The following is a 17144-nucleotide window of genomic DNA, read 5'->3' as shown; positions in this document are numbered from 1 at the left end:
AATATTTGGTGAGGGAGGGGAGAGTTTATATGCATATGCATTAACTCGCTTATCTTCCCCACAGCCCTGAGAAGTAGGCTTTATCATTATGCCCATTTTATAGGTGATAAGCCTGAAGCATAAAGAGGTTTTGTCCTTGCCTAAGATCAGACAGCAAGTAAGTGTTGGAGCCAGGATTTTTTTTAACCACGCTAGAATCCATGCTGTTCACTGCCCTACCATGCTCTCTTGTCTTAAAAAAGGCTAAAATGTGATGCCTTTCAAATTACCACCGTTTGGTCACTAGAACTACTTCAGGGATTCTGTTCCCTCTGATTTCAAGGATATGTCTGTCAATCCGTTTTGCTTTGTAGCAAGTAATATGCCTATCAAGAAGCCCTTTTCCCCTGCCCCTCCCGCCAAGTGTTTGAGTGAAGTGCTGATTTTGAAACTCACACATCTCCACCATTTTTACTTTCTTGATCTAATATCCTCAAGGCCATCAACGAGATACACAAAAGTAAATCTCCAAAGGCTAAGACTTCACAAAAGAGGAATTTGTGATTAGGGAGGCTTTACCTTGTTTACCATATTTCTCAGCAGGAAGCCAAAAGAAAATAGAGCTAGTCCCAGGCCAACAAAATGCCACATGTATCCAGCTCAGTTTACAAAGCAGAAAAGTTAGTCGTATTGTCAGTGAAATGCTTACAAAGACCCTGCAAACAGGATTTTCTCTGACATTCTCGCTTAATGCTCATGTGCTCCATGTAAATCTCATGGCCTCACATTAAACACAGGCCAGCAGCAAACCCTGGAGCCTAAACTAAAGCCCACCTATTCACTTATAACCTGAGAACAGGGAAGAGGTCCAGCAGTTGGAAATAAATTCTTTTCAGCAGTGTGGATCAAGTCACGGTAGTAATGGAGGTAAACTTTTCAAAAGTCGTTTAGGGCATGGCAAAACATTTGTGCAATAGCAAAGAGGTGAGAACTTTTGAAGGGCATATTGGAAGAATGGAGAGTAGAAAAGTGTAGCTGAAATACACGGGTGCGGGGTTTAAGCGGAGGAGACATGCATGATGGGAAGTGAGTCCCAGGTTTGGAGATCTTTGAATGTCAACCTGACAATCTTGGCTTGGATGGAAAGGAAGAAGGATGTACAATGGTGTGATGGGAAGCTTGGGGTGTGGAGGCAATTACTAGGAGTAAATGCAGGGTTTCATGGAAAGAGGGCCATGAGAGGGGCCTACAGGTAGTCTGGAGTTAGATATCAAGCAAGGAAATTTAATTTTAAAAATACTTTATATAGCCTAATATATACAGCATGTTAGTATTTCAACATAGAGGTTACTAATGAGATATTTTATATTCTATTTTTCATACTAAGACTTCCAAATCTGAGGTGCATTTTACACCCACAGCACATCTCAATTTGAACTGGACACTCCAAATGCTCAGCAGCACTGTGATTGGTGGCTTCCGTTCTGCACCAATAGACTAGAAGAAAGGCAGAAACAGACACCAAGATATGCAACACTGACTCCAGCGAGGCAATGTTAAAGGGCAGAGGGGAGCCCAAAGTAGAAAGGGGTCAGTTCCATGATGGAAGGGAATGGCAAAGACAGCGTTCATGCAAGAAAGTGATACTTGAATAAAATATTTTAAGATGAGTGGGTGCTGTTCAAGAGAATAATGTACTTAAAGCACACAGCATTATGCCTCGTACGTAGTAACCATCGATAAACATTGGCTTCCTTTCCCTACCCCCCACTTGCCAGTGATGAAAGAATGAGATGATTGACAAATACTCAGTAGCTTTCCTCCTTTTTATAACAATGGAGAAAAGATAGATCACTGTATTTCGCATCTAGATTTGCTTGTGGGAGAAAAAATAAATTGTTAAGAACTGAATGTCCACCCACCCAATTCATATGTTAAAATCGTAACACCCACCATGTGATGGTAATAGGAGGTGGATATTAGGAGGTAATCAGGATAAGATGAGGCCCTGAGGGTAGAGCCCTCCTGAGTGGGATTAATGCCCCTGTAAGAGTCATGAGAGAGTTTGCTTCCTGTCTTTCTCCCTGTGTGAGGACACAGTGAGAGGTGGGCCCAGCAGAAGGCAGGCCCTTATGAGAATTTGACCATGCTGGCACTCTGGTCTTGGGCTTCTAGCCCCTAGAGCCGACTATAAGAAATAAATTTCTGTTGTTGGTAAGCCACTGAGTCGATGATACTTTGTTAGAGCAGCCTGGACTGTCTGAGGCATTAAGTGTTTTTGCATTCTCTGCCGTGAGCAGAATTAGCAGCGCTCCAATTAGCAGCCAAGCAAAGATGCTGGGAAATATGCCCCATGAGTTATTCAGATTGACACCCAAACACCCAAACAAAGGAGTGACTCAGACAGGAGCAACTGAAACCTCAACATCACACAGGCATATGCACTCACACATATGCAGTGCATCCGCCTTGGAATCTTGCAAATCAGGGACCAAATTTGGGCAAATTGCTTGGCATTTGAGTTTTCCTTTACTAAAATGGGGATGATCATATTGTTATTTCCTAGAATTGTTATGGAGATCAAATGTAACAGTGTATATGTAACCGGATTGAAACCATGACCCACAATTTCCAGGCTGGAAGCCAGACGGTGAATGCTTTCAAAACAAATTTTTTTCATTCATTCAACAAACAGTGATCCAATATCTAGCATGTTTCCTACACAGTGTTGTTAGTGTCTTAGTAGGAAAAATAAGAAATACATAGCCTCTGCCATCTAGGATCTTATAGTTTAATGTTGTGATAACGATAAGTTTTATCTCCTGTGAAAATGGCAATCTATTTGTAGAGCCTGCTTGGAATTGAGAGCTTATTTGGGTGAAATGTAAAGTGGCATAATTGATGAAAACGATGAGCAGGTCAGAGGAGCTGTCTGGGAGAAGTTCCTATATTTAAGGACAGCAGTGGGGAAATACAAGGTAGGTCAATGGAATGGTCCATTTAGCTATTGCATGTATCAAGGGAAGAAACAAAATTTAGGAAGACTGGCATCCAAAAATGTCCCTTCAAGGCTTCTGGATTTTGTACTGAAAGCAAAGGGATTAATTAAGGGACTACTGGAGAATGACCATGAGAAGTCTTCCCAGAATGAACTTTACCATTTTACTTGGTCCATTTGGGGCAGGTGGAACATATAGATGGACCATATTGGAATAATAGTTTTGGGGCTAGTCCCCCAAGGTCCAACCATAGTCTATTTGGTCATGAGGTAAGGTGGCCACTACATTGGCATGAGCGGGAGGAAAGGCTCGCCTCTCCCTTTCAGGAATGGGAAACCAAGAGGGGTTGGTGTGGCAGGCTTTTCTGAGGAGCTGGGAAGCTTGTCCATGGAGGCCCCCAGAAAATTAACCACCATCTATCAGAGCTGGGAGTCAAACCTGACAGTGTTACCACACCAGGCCTCACTGCCTGATGTGCCTAGAAGTCACTACTATGGCACCAGCTTTTGGTGAGGGCATGGGTAACATTTCTGGCAAACAGCAAATCTTCAGTAAATGTTAGTGAACCAAAACAATATCTTGAAAATCAGACATCAAACCCACTTACAGTTAAGGACACTGAATTTCAGAGAAGTTAGGTGGCCTGCCCGTGTTTACCCAGCTAGAAAGTAGAGGAATCCTGTCTAGAACCCAGGACTCCCCAATGCAGAAAGGTTTCTTTCCAGCAGCTGGGAAAGATGGGGGGCCCTGGTTCCAAATTAACATCCTCCTGGCAAGGTGGTCACTCCCACTACCTTCCCACACTTCCTACCTCCTTCTCCCCAACCCACAGAGAAGAGAGAACTTCCTCTCCACCTGCTCTCAGGAAGACTCTAATTAGCCCAGCTTAGGTCGCATGTCCATCCTAAATCAAACACTGAAGCAGAAAAATGGCTATTCTGATTGGGTAGCCTGAGTCATGTGACCACCTCTGCACCCGGTCATGGTAGAAGCTAGCTCCCTGATTGACAACCCTAGAGAACCACATCAAGTGACAGAGGGATAGATGCCCAAATGAGGGGATACCGGACATTTAAAACTCTGTTCACTATAGTATGCCAAGCACTCATAGTGCACCAGATACTGTTTTAAGCCCATGGCAGTCACCATGGATGCCCCCCACACACACATTGTCTTGGTATACCAGAGTTCCCCTGCCCCTGTGGACAGTTCCTGGCATGCTGTCAGCTTCCCACCTCAAGCACCTGCACTTGTCTTTCCTCTTCTGTGCCTTCAGGCTTACTCCAGGACCACCGGGCACAAATGCACAAAGGTAACCCAGAATGACCACGGTGGGACATGGGGGATAACACTCCCTAGGGCAGCCTCAACCATGGAGGTTGGGAACCAATGGATAAATGCCCAGATTCCCTTTCCTCTGGTGTTATGATTTGAACCACGTTCCATGTAGTATCTCAAGGGTCCCCTGATGGAGTCAAGCCAAATTTGCTCACGGTGGTAATTTACTCATTAGCATGTCCTTATTGGCTGTTCTTCCTTCCTTATCTCATTCTCCCCACTCCCCCTCTCCTGCTTCTTGACCCCACCTTCCAAATAAACTACCTGAACCCAAGTCCTTATCTTGGGGGCTACTTTGGGAAAACTCAAATGAAAGATAGAATTTTTATGTGTATGAGCTTGCCGAATACTCATAACAACTTAAAAAGTATTCCCCCATTTTACTGATGACAGAATGAAGCTCAGAAAAGTGAAAGAAAATGCTGAAAACTACACATAGCAACTGAGTTTCCAGAATTTGGGCCCAGAAATCAAGGTAAGTTCTCTCTAATGCCCAAGTCACTGAAAACACACAATACCAATTAACAACTTGGAAAAGTTATTCAAAAGCTAAGCTAGTGTCAATTAAAATGACTTCTGGGGCCAGCCCTTCTCAGTTCTCCAAAGCCCACCCAGGGAGTGAGAAGGGATTATTACTGTTTTCCTGACTCCAAGGCTAGCAGGAGGGGCCCAGCAGCCCTGAGGAGTTAAAGGGCTGTGCTGTGAAACAGGGAACCAGATCAATACACACAATCACAATGCATTTGATCTTTTCATCCTTTGCAAAAATACGCATACATACCTATTTACAGGGTCCAGGCTAATGCTCAGGTTGACTGCTGATATTAAGAGCTGCTCTGACTACTGTTTTTGCTTAGGGGCAGAAGTCTGGATATCACAATGATCCTTTGAGATTAATCAACGAGCAAGGAAGGAAGTCAGTGCACTATCAAATTGGCACTTACAGTATTTAATTATTAACTAGATGAATTAAGAGTATATCAAAACTCCCCTTCTCATTCAGGGTCAATTGACCTATCTATCTACCTATCTATCTTTCTATCTATCTCTGCTAAAGTAAATATTATCAAGGAGATTAAATTCAATTCTACAAATATTTCCTAAGCTTTGGCTATGTGCATGACCTGTTTTACCTGTTGTAAAGGATTTAGAGATAAATATAGCCTGGTCACTGCTGGTGAAGAGCCTGTTGTCTAGAACAATTATCTTCAACCTTTTCATCTCATAGCACACATACATTAACTACTAAAATTCCTCAGCACTCCAAAAAACATTATATTTTTTGCTGATCTAACAAAGAAAACAAAGGTATAATTTTGATTCATTCGCACCAGACGGCTATTGTTGTGTTGGCTGTTGTCATTTTTTTTATTTGACAAGCTAAGGGAAAAGAGGTCATTCAGGTATGGCATGTTTTAAAAATTCTTGCCGTACACCAATGTGCCTCATGCAGCACACGGATTGAAAATTGCTGATCTAGAAGACAGAGTGAGACAGGAACATGAATTAGCAGAAGCAAAGCCAGCAGCCTAAAAGGGAGAGGTGCATGGGTCTCTAGGGTACAAAATTGGGAGAGGTGTTATTGGGACAGAGGGTAAGACAGTCTCTATGGAATGGAAGTGGAGTGGCCACTCGAGGGTTTGCCTGCCAAGAATTGACTTTACCCTCCTTACAGCTCAGTGGTCAAAAGCAGAACTTGGAAGACAGAGGGGCCTGAGTTTGATTCCTGACTCTTGTAGGTCCTGCATGACCTTGATCAATCTACTTAATCTTTTTGGGCTTTTTTGCCTTCTGTGTAAAGAGGGACAATAACATCAAACTTTATCAGGTCGTGGTATATATTTAATGAATCAGTAGATGTCAGGCGTTTGAGTCAATGTCTGACACAGAATAAGCACTTGTAATTATGAGGCGTTTTGTCACCTGAATCTCATTTCCCTTTGGGGAATGTCCCCATCCATTATATGTTGGGTTGGGGATCCTGCGAATAAAAGTGCTCTGTCCTCCTCCAGTTAAATGGGATTCATAACTCAGGGAAGGCAAAATGGATGTTCTCGTAGTAATGTGAAGCTTAAGAAGGGGGGTGCAAACACGGGAAAATGAATGGAGCCCATTCATCCTGATGGCGTTGCCCTGAAAAGACTCCCTGCTACCCAGATTCCCAAAGCTGCCCATGTTTCCACTTTTCCCCCAAGCCTAGATCTTCAGGCTTATCACAGATTATGTGAGCAATCCATACATACGGTTTAAGTTAGCCAAACCTGGCTTCTATGGCACACAACTAAGAATCCTACCTGATATAAAGGGGGACTCTGAACTGGGCTTTCAATTGCTTAGTAGTGTTGTTACTGGAATAGTTCATCTCCCTGGTTGCATCCATGCATACACAGCACCTTTATTTCCCAAAGGAAGGTCAGGACATGTATCCTGGCAAAGGATTATTACTGTGCATCAGGGTTAAGAGGCAGTGTAACAGACAGAGTGTACATGCCAAAATATAGGCATTGCGGAAACATTCCACGTTTTTAATTAGGACACAATGGTCAAATATTTGTAATGTAAAAAATATAGAGCCAACATACCCACAATATAAGAGCAGTATTTTGCAAATTTTAGAGGACCTCATGTTTATTATCTTGTTAATAAAAACAAAGATCAGCAATATTTAGAAAAACTTTGAAAGGCCTACCAACATCAAATTAAACCTGCCTCCTGGACACCCTGAACAGGATTTAAAGAGAACTGGATAGGAAAGAGCTTCTCACTGTGTGATCCATGCTCTCTAATGTGTGTGCCCCGGTGATTTTGACTATCAGACGTTAGGGAAACCTGCTCTCAAGCAAGCAAGGCTTGTAGAAGCTGTGATCTGTTGAACATCTGGAAGCCAGGGGAGGTGGGAGGCAGGGGAGCTGACTTTCCTGTGAGCACTTGGCTGAGAAGGCACACCAATGCACATAACTTAACACCCAGGTTTCTTCTGCCAGAAATCCACTTTGTCTCAACAGTTTTGAAACAGATCTTGGTTCTGGGTGGTGACAATAGTTTCTACAGCCAGCCGCTTCTATTTAAATGCTGGCTGAAGCCAAGTTCAACAATGAATCATCCACAGAAGTTTGTTTTCCTCCACCCCAGGAAACTCGGGTGGAAAGACAAATCACCCGTCAGCCACTTCTACAACCCGTTTCTGGCTGCCAAGCACCTGCAGTCCCAAAATGGAGACAGAACACCTCCCCGCCCCCCCTCACTAAATGGTCCCAGTACTTTGAAAGGGCTAAATTTTAGTGGTTCCAGAGATTGCTGGAAACCCCAGCCTTTCCATCGAATGTTTAACTGTGTCTGTGGGGAGCTTAGGGATTCCCAAGAATATTTACTTATCACTTATCACAAGGCAGGACCCTGTTAAGCACTTTGCATGGGTTATTTCATTTAATCTTCTCACTGTACGCTCTCATTTTACAGATGAAGAAACTGAGGCTAGGAGAAGTTAAGTAACTCACCCTGGTTTCAAGGCCAGCTATGTGGTGCTAGGATTGAGCCCATTCCATCTGCTTTCAGAGTCCATGTGCTCCAACACCATCAGCTGCTAGGCTGTGCTGCCCCAGGGAAAACAAAAGAGGCAGCTGGCTGGTGGGTTGCCAGAACAAATACAGGATGCCCAGTTAAATCTGAATTTCTGACAAGCAGTAAATTTTCAATAAAATATGTCCCAAGATATTTCATGAGACATTCTTATACTAAAATATTATTTTTTGTTTATCTGATATCCAATGTAACTGGGCAGCCATCCTGCATTTTGATTTGCTAATCTGGAAACCCATTTCTTGGTAGGACCCATACCTACAGCCCCTGGCTCAGAAGAAGATGGCTTAACTATTAGGGCCTGGGCTCAACTACACCAGTGGGGTCTGGATCTTCTTGAATCTTCCATAAAAGTCGATATGCCCAGAACTCTTCTAATCATTTCAGAATTTGGGTAGGGGAGGAGTTGTTATGAGGGTGTGGTGATATATGAGTTCTAAAAAGATGCCAAAGAATCCCACAGGTAATTATTATCAAGAACTAAGATGTGTCTGTGGGCTGAACCTGCAGTACTGGATCTGGTGAGAGAGACAGAGAAGGCTGAGCCTCAAGTTTCAAAGCCCAGACAAACCCTGGACCTAGATTTGTCATCTGTGTGACTAATGACAAGGCTTTCCTCTCTGAGCCTCAACTCCCTCCTATGCAGAATGAGAGCACTGGTCTAGGTTGGAGTTCTCAAAGTGTGGTCCCCAGGCTGCCTGTACCAGAATAACCAAGATAATTTTGCAAACAGGTACATTCTTGATCCCCATCACAGACCAACTGAATCAGAAATCTTAGGGGAAGAGTCAGAATCGCCAATGGATTCTGATGCATCCTGAAATATAAGACCAACTGGACTAATTGATGAACCTTGAAAACCTACACTAGTTATAAAGAAGCCAAACACAAGAGGCCACATATTGTACAACTTCATTCATATGAAATGTCCAGAATAAACAAACCTAAAGAAACCAAAAGTAGATCAGGGTATGGGGTGGCAGGAGGGAACGAGGAGTGATTGCTTAATGGGTGTAGGGTTTCCTTTTGGGGGGCAATGAAAATATTCTGGAATTTGATAGTGATGGTTGCACAGCCTTATAGGTATAGTAAAAACTGATGAATTTTATACTTTAAAATGGTGAATTTTATGACCCTGGCCAGGTAGCTCAGTTAATTAGAGCATCGTCCCCATACACCAAGGTTGCAGGTTCAATCCCTGGTCAGAGCACATATAAGAATCTACCAATTGAAACCGGTTTGGCTCCGTGGATAGAGCGTCAGCCTGCGGACTGAGAGGTCCTGGGTTCGATTCCGGTCAAGGGCATGTACCTGGGTTGCGGGCACATCCCCGGTGGGGGATGTGCAAGAGGCAGCTGATCGATGTTTCTCTCTCATCGATGTTTCTAACTCTCTCTATCTCTCTCCCTTCCTCTCTGTGAAAAATCGATAAAATATATTTTTTTTAAAAAAAGAATCTACCAAATGCATAAATAAGTGCAACAAAAATCTCTCTCTCTGTCTCTCCCTCCCCCCTCCCTCCCCCATAAATATAATTTTTTAAATGGTGAATTTTATGACATGTGAATTATATCTCAACTTAAAAATATACTAAGGGGAAAAATGCTAATAAAAAACCTACAGTGGGACTTCATGACCCTAGACCAGGGTTCCTCAGAGTGTGCCCTCACAATTCTCTGATAAAGACCTCTATGAGAACTCAGTGTTAGAAACCCTTCCAGAAAGTTTTGAGTAGCTACTAGTGTGGAGGGCTCTGTCACTAAAAGAAAATCTTTAGCCCAGCTATTTCTACATTTACCTTCATCCTAAGGAACACATTACTAAATAGTCATGAAGTGGCCATACGTAGGTAGGTGGATCTATAAAGTATATGTGAGACTTCATATCCTCAGCCCACTGCCAATCTATATGGTTGGTGTACAAATCTGAGGGCCCCTGGCAATATTGTGCATGTAAAATAAACCAAAACACAACCTGTGTGTGTATGTGTGTATCTATGCGAGAGTATGTGTGTGTGAACCTGGAGGTGGCTGGCGTCACTACACCTCTGAGAGGGCCCATCAGAGTCCCGAAAGGCTCCTGAGGAAGCCTAAGGAACTGGTTCTCACACTTCAGTGTCGGTGAAAATAGAGAGCGTGTTAAAAGCCAATGCAACTGCAGACTAAAGCCCTGGCAGGGGCTCCTGTTGAGATAGTCTGGTGGGCCCTAGGAATCTGCATTTTTACATACACCAGCCCCGGGAGATTCTGCTGCCTTATGAAGGACCCTTCTGCAATGCAAATGAGCCCTGAGGCTGATCATCTAGCATCACTGCACAATCAGGAGGCCTGTCCCACGCCTGGCTCTGCAGGTCAGGCATGCAGAACTTGTCAGGTGTGTGTGTGCGGGGGGGAGGGGGGGGGTAAGAGGAGGGCAAAGGGTAGGAAAAAAGGAAAAAGGGCTTGCCACTTCTGTTTTACACTATTCATATATTTAAAGAATTTCAGAAATGCTAAATTTACAAAAATACACAGATCTAGAATTCCATGAATTTTTCCCACTGTCATAGAAATTCCATGTGAAGGTCTTTGTGAAGGAGGCCTCCTTGTTCCCTCTCTCCTCCCCATGCTGAGCCTTAGCCTAAGGTCATTCAAGGCCCCCCGGCTAGGGAGGCTCCAGCAGGCGCCCCCACTCCCACCAGGGCAGCTGGGCATCTGAGCTTGATCCTCCTGCCACCTAATGGTCAACCAAAAAACATGCTCCTTGATGAAAAATATTTGTTGGTTGATTTTGGAATAGTGTAAATAATAAAATAAGGCGCTTTTTTTTGTGAAAAACAAAACATGCTGCTAATTTATCTTTCTATCCTCCACTCGACTCTCATTCACTGATCCAGCAAACCTTGGTCAACCTCCCATGGTGTTACCAGGCACTTTGCTGGGCTCTGGAGGAAAATAAGTCCGTTTTAGAGCTGGAAGGAACCCTACCATGGTGAAACTGAGGCCTGGGGCCATGGGGGACTTACACAAGGTCCCACGTCAACTCCTCTGACAACTCACCTGAAACATTCTTTCCTTCACAAAGCAGGGGTGTATGTCTGAATTACCTGTGGGCTTTTTTTAAAAAAATTCACCCAGGGACCCATTTCTAGAATGTCTGCCGGGAGCCGGTCCATGCTTGCTGTTTCAAGGGACCTGGCATATATGGCATACTGTTCTTAAAATGTTTGCTCACCTTCTTGGCACTATGTGTCTTAACCAAGGTCTCTGAGAAAGGTTGTTTCCCCAGGTAGGGATTTTCCCCTGAAGTTAGGGAGGGAATAAAACCCCTCAACTAAGTGCCAGGCGGGTAATTAATCACTTTAACTACAAACAATCATGCTTAAGCTGCATAATCTTTACTCCCTGGAATGGAGATAAGAAACGCCCTAACCTTTGTAATAGAGATTGATAGGATTGAATCAACTGGTATAAATACAGTTGTAACAAGACAGAAACACACAGAACTTAGAACAGAATCAACAAGACAGAACTTATAAGACAGAACTTCAGAGACAGGGCTTGGAAGACAGGACCAAGAGAGACAGAGCCTAGACACAGAACCTACACAGAACGTCCTCTAGAGACAGAAGAACTTCGCTGGCGAGAGCATGCCAGAGGACAGGGACTGGCCTCGGAGCCTGGTGGCGGAGCCTGGCGAGAGAGCATGGCAGGGGATCCTGGACTGAACCTGACTGTGGAGATTGGCAGGAGAGCCTGACTAGAACCTGGTGACTGAACCTGACTGGAGATCTGAAGCAGAACCTCTCTGGAGATCGAGACCAGAACTTGGCTGGAGATCCTGGCTAGGCTGCTGATCAAATGAACGCTGTCTCCGTGTCCTTCCTTCTTCGCCGACTCCGTCCACACCTTTGGGGACCCCTGGACCCGCTGGGGTTGGACCCCGTCATATGGCGCCCGAACAGGGACCCCTAGGTAAGCGCCCCGCACTCGGGACGGATAGGACTCCACCGTAGGAAGAGGGTGGATAGTCTTCGCTGACTCCGTCCACACCTTTGGGAATCCCTGGAACAGGATTCCCTTAGGTAAGCCCCCCCCCCCTTGAAAACCCCCACACTCGGGACGGATAGGACTCCACCAGGGTGCTACAGACCCCCCTATAGAGGATAAATAGGGTAAGAAGGTGGATAGTACAGAACTTAGATTGAGAAGATGTGCCATACTGAGTCCAAAGAAAGAAGACTCTGTATTGATCTTTAGATTAAGAAGATGTGCCATACTGAGTCTAAAGAAAAAAGACTCTGTATTGATCTTTTAACATATATGGTTGCTAGCAGAGGAATTAAGGTTACTCCCAGTCAGACAGAACGTTTTATACAAGAAGTATGTCCATGCTTTTCTGAGGAAGGAAAGGTAAATGTAATGGCATGGGAGAAGGTAGGCCCAAGGAGCCTTATCCTCAACCCCACTGCAGCCTTTCTACCCTGGGAAAGTGCAGGATTGGCAAGCTCTCCCTGGGATGATAGATCAGGACTCAGGTAATAGCGGAAAGCGCCAATCCTACTCTTAAAATGGATACAAGAGAGCATTTCAGGTTTTTCTTTTTAATGCCTGCTTTTAAAAAATAAAAAAGGGGGAATTTGCCGGGAGCCGGTCCATGCTTGCTGTTTCAAGGGACCTGGCATATATGGCATACTGTTCTTAAAATGTTTGCTCACCTTCTTGGCACTATGTGTCTTAACCAAGGTCTCTGAGAAAGGTTGTTTCCCCAGGTAGGGATTTTCCCCTGAAGTTAGGGAGGGAATAAAACCCCTCAACTAAGTGCCAGGCGGGTAATTAATCACTTTAACTACAAACAATCATGCTTAAGCTGCATAATCTTTACTCCCTGGAATGGAGATAAGAAACGCCCTAACCTTTGTAATAGAGATTGATAGGATTGAATCAACTGGTATAAATACAGTTGTAACAAGACAGAAACACACAGAACTTAGAACAGAATCAACAAGACAGAACTTATAAGACAGAACTCAGAACACAGAACTCAGGAGACAGAGCTTTGAACAGAATTCAGAAGACAGAACTTACAGGGAACCAGGAGATGGAGGAGCTTCGCTGGAGAGAACATGGCAAGGGATCCTGGACTGAACCTGACTATAGACCATGGCAAGAGAACCTGACTAGAACCTGGTGACTGAACCTGGCTGGAGATCTGAAGCAGAACTTCTCTGGAGATCCAGACCAGAACTTGGCTGGAGATCCTGGCTAGAGATCCTGGCTAGGCTGCTGATCAACTGAACACTGTCTCTGTGTCCTTCCTTCTTCGCCGACTCCGTCTACGCCTTTGGGAACCCCTGGACCTGCTGGGGTTGGACCCCGGCAAATGTCATATTAGGAAAGCCTAAAATGGGATCCCTCATGGTAAATAAAATTTTTAAACTTCAAAGATAGTTATTTCATACTAGTGCCCTGTTGCACAGATTTGTGCACACTGAAAGGAAATTAATTAGAAGTTGGCTGGCGGGGCTGGACTGGGCAAGACAGGCCAGACACACCCTGGAGCCAATCTCCCACGGTCTCTCCCTGGCCGGCCCCACCTGGGGCTGTGCTGCAGCTCAAAGGGCGTCTGCGTCTGCAGAGTGAGCGGGGTCCCTCCAGCAGGTGGGGTCCCTCAGCCTGGCCTGCAGGGATTAGGCTGAAACCAGCTCTCTAACATCCCCCCAGGAGACCCGGATCGCAAGAGGACGGTTCTCAGGTGATGCACCTCGGAATCGGGCTCCCTCCTCTCTGGTTCTGGGTGTGTCACCTGAGAAGTACTGCTGACAAGTCACCGCAACTTGGCAGCTCCTGCATTGAACGTCTGCCCCCTGGTGGTCAGTGTGCATCATAGCTACTGGTCAGACGGTTGGACGGTTGCTTAGCCTTTTATATATATAGATGTGTACACAGACACACACACATACATCCAGTTGAAACATGATTTTATATCAAAAGGCTCTGACCCAGTTTTCTATGTGATAATGATCTCTAGTTATATGGCATTTTACAGTTTACAACTTTCCTTCACATCCATTACTGGGTTTGACCTTTACACAACGGTGTGCAAGCATAACTTACATCCTGCAAATGAGGAAATTGTACTTCTCAAAGGCTGATTCTTCAGGGTCACATAACTAATCAGCAATAAGGCTAGGTCTCAAATTCAGGTTCTGACAGATTCCAAATCCCACATTTTCTGCTATATTGGGCTACCCCGAGACAGTTAGTTGGACAATACTGTGCATGAGGCCAAGGCCCCATGTAATATATTTTACAGTGGAAACCCACAATGTGCAAAGCATTGGGAGGAACAGTTTTAGAGATAAACAAGATGTGGCTCCTGCCTTCAAGGTCCTTACAACGTCCCTCTTCCTCCCTCTCTGAAATCAATAAAAAATATCCTATCCTATCTAATAAAAGGGTAATATGCAAATTAACAGCCACTGTCACAAAGATGGCGGTGCCCATAGCCACAAGATGGCAGTGTCTAGTCCTCTCAGCCCCGCTGGAGTCCCCCAGTCCCGGGGGGGGGTGGGGGGGCGGCCTCTGGGAGAAGGCAGCGTGAGCGGCCTGGCAGGATGCTTGCTTCATCAGTACGCCTGGCTCAGGCCGGCCCCCCGGAACCAGAATGGACGCGGACAGGGATGGGGGGCTGGCCCGCATCCTCCGCTGCCAAGCGCAGGCCCAGAGAGGAAACAGTGGGCTTGCCTCCCGCGGAATCGGCGTGGGTCCCTCCCAGCTCCCGTGGAAGCAGTGCGGCTCCCAGCGGCATGCTGTGGTTCCTGCCAGCTCCCAAGGAAGGGGTGGGAGTCCTACTGAGCACGATATCGCACGATATCGCACTATGGGCTACTAGTATAATAGAGGAATATGCAAGTTAGCCGGGACACCATAATGTCACAATGAAACAGGAGAGACCCGAGGCTGCATGGTGCCTGGCTGGGGGGAGGGACCTCAGGCTGCGCCCCCCGGCCTGCAGGGCTTGATGAGGGACCTCAGGCCTCGCTCCCTGCCCAGGTGCTAGGAGACCTCATGCTGTGCCCCCTGCCCCAGCACTGGACCAGGGGACCTCAGGCTACGCCCCCCGCCTGGCGGGGCTTGCCGGGGGACCTCAGGCCACACCTCCCTGCCCCGGCGCCGGGCCGATGGACCTGAGGCTGCCCCCCCACACACACACCTAGAGGGGCTTGACCAGGTCTGGGTCTCACCCAATGGAGGTGGGTCTAAGTCTCCTGCGTTTTTGAAGCGCGTGCAAGTGGTGGGTGAGGACTTGACTCTAGGTCCGGCGGCGCACCCCAGACTCTGACAGGAGGGAGATTTTCATAGACATTTTACTAATTTTCTTTTATCTTTGACACTTCTATTATAGAGAAAGGGCAAATAGCAATATTAAAATATTTCCTGTAATTAATTCCCTTTTAATATGCACGAATTTATGCACCAGGCCACTAGTATTTTATAAAAGAAAAAGGAGGTCTCTCTCTCTCTCTCTCTCTCTCTCTCGGAGAGAGGGGGAAAGGGTAAATAGCATGTGAATCCTTGGCTGCTAGTGACTATCTTCAGTAATCTCAGCAGGGGAAAATCGAACCTTGCTGAAAGTTCTGGTGGCCTGCCCTGGAGAAAAGACTCTCTGGTCACTCATATCTGGTTGACTTGTCTACGTCTGAAACACTGGGATGGGAGCTGTTCATCCCCACCCAAAACACAAAGAATGTGTTTCTCACAGCAGTTAACTGTTGTATCTGTGCACCTAGAATACTTCCTGGCACGTAGCAGGGCCCAACTGATATTTAGCAAATGGGCAAATCTGATAGAGGGATGCAGACAGGGACCATATTTTTAATTGATTTTAGAAAGAGAGGAAGGGAGAGAGAGAAAGAGAGAAACATCGATTTGTTGTTCCACTTATTTATGCATTCATTGGTTGATCCTTGTATGTGCCTTTGGTGTACCGGGATGACACTCTAACCAACCGAGCTTCCTGGCTAGGGCATGGGACCATTTTCTAGTCAAAACTAATCAGTGGTCTTCCCATTCATGGTCTAGCAAACCAGGTCTGACATGTGTCATCTTCTCACCCCTCTCTATTGATTCTTCCTGACTTGACAAGCCTTGGGTGGGGGTGGGGGGATGGCATTAGTATTCCAAAAGCAGCAGTAAGGAGCATGAATCCTAAGTTATGAATATGAGCCACAATTGTATCACTATCCCCAGGCCCTGTTTCCAGGAGAGTCTGATTAATATTTAATCAAGCCTTAACCGTTATATAAAGTAAAGAATAAATCCAATTCCCCCATCATGGGACTTCTCATAGTAGAACATTACATTTGTTAAATACCCAACATCTTGCTTTATTAAACAGGTATGCCCAACAAGTCCACTGAACATCCTGGGACAGATATACACATAAAAGCCAGCAGAAAAGCTGAAATTTTTCCTTCTCCAAGTGATTTCTATTGATCAGAAGTAACAAAACAAAAGAACAAAAGAGGCAGAGTGTTTGAGGAGAATAAAGTTCTTGGAGTCGTGTATGCCAGATCTTGTATCCTCAGGCATAATTCATGAGATGTGTGGTCTAGCAAGAGATACAGGCACTGTTAAATAACAAACTATCCAAAACACAGTGACTTGTTCCAAAAAGAAAGTACCCAATGCTCCACACCCCCAAGAGTTTAAAAGAGAGTTCTGACAGAGAAGTTCTTCCTGAAGGGCTGGAAATCTGAAAGATAAATAGGATTTTGGCACAGAAAGAGTCTGTGGCAGACCCCATTGGTTGTTTACCCAAAGGCCAGCCCCCCTGCCCTTTTCCTTGTTAAAAGAATCCTGTTTTGTTCAAGTATCTAGTGGGGCACCTATCATCTCAGGGAAAGTGGGCGTGGCCCCTGTGTAGGGCCTCTGGGTCCCCATTCTGACCAATGACACAGTGAGGGGAAGTCTGCCATAGAACGTCTGAGTGTATGTTTCCTTCCCTGAACAAAGGGAGGCATGTGAGGACCATAGGCCCATGTCCCACAGAGCCCACTGCTGCCAGCTTTCAAAGTGATGCTGTGAAGTGTGATGCTTGGAGCTGCTGCAACCATCTTACACCTGAAGAGAAGGCCTGAGCGGCGGTTCTCAACCTGTGGGTCGCGACCCCTTTGGCGTTCGACGACCCTTTCACAGGGGTCGCCTAAGACCCTCCTACATATCAGATATTTACATTATGATTCATAACAGTAGCAACGTTACAGTT

This window comes from Myotis daubentonii, chromosome 15 (assembly GCF_963259705.1).
Source record: "Myotis daubentonii chromosome 15, mMyoDau2.1, whole genome shotgun sequence".
In the NCBI taxonomy this organism is placed as follows: Eukaryota; Metazoa; Chordata; class Mammalia; order Chiroptera; family Vespertilionidae; genus Myotis; species Myotis daubentonii.
This window is presented reverse-complemented; position numbering follows the sequence as displayed.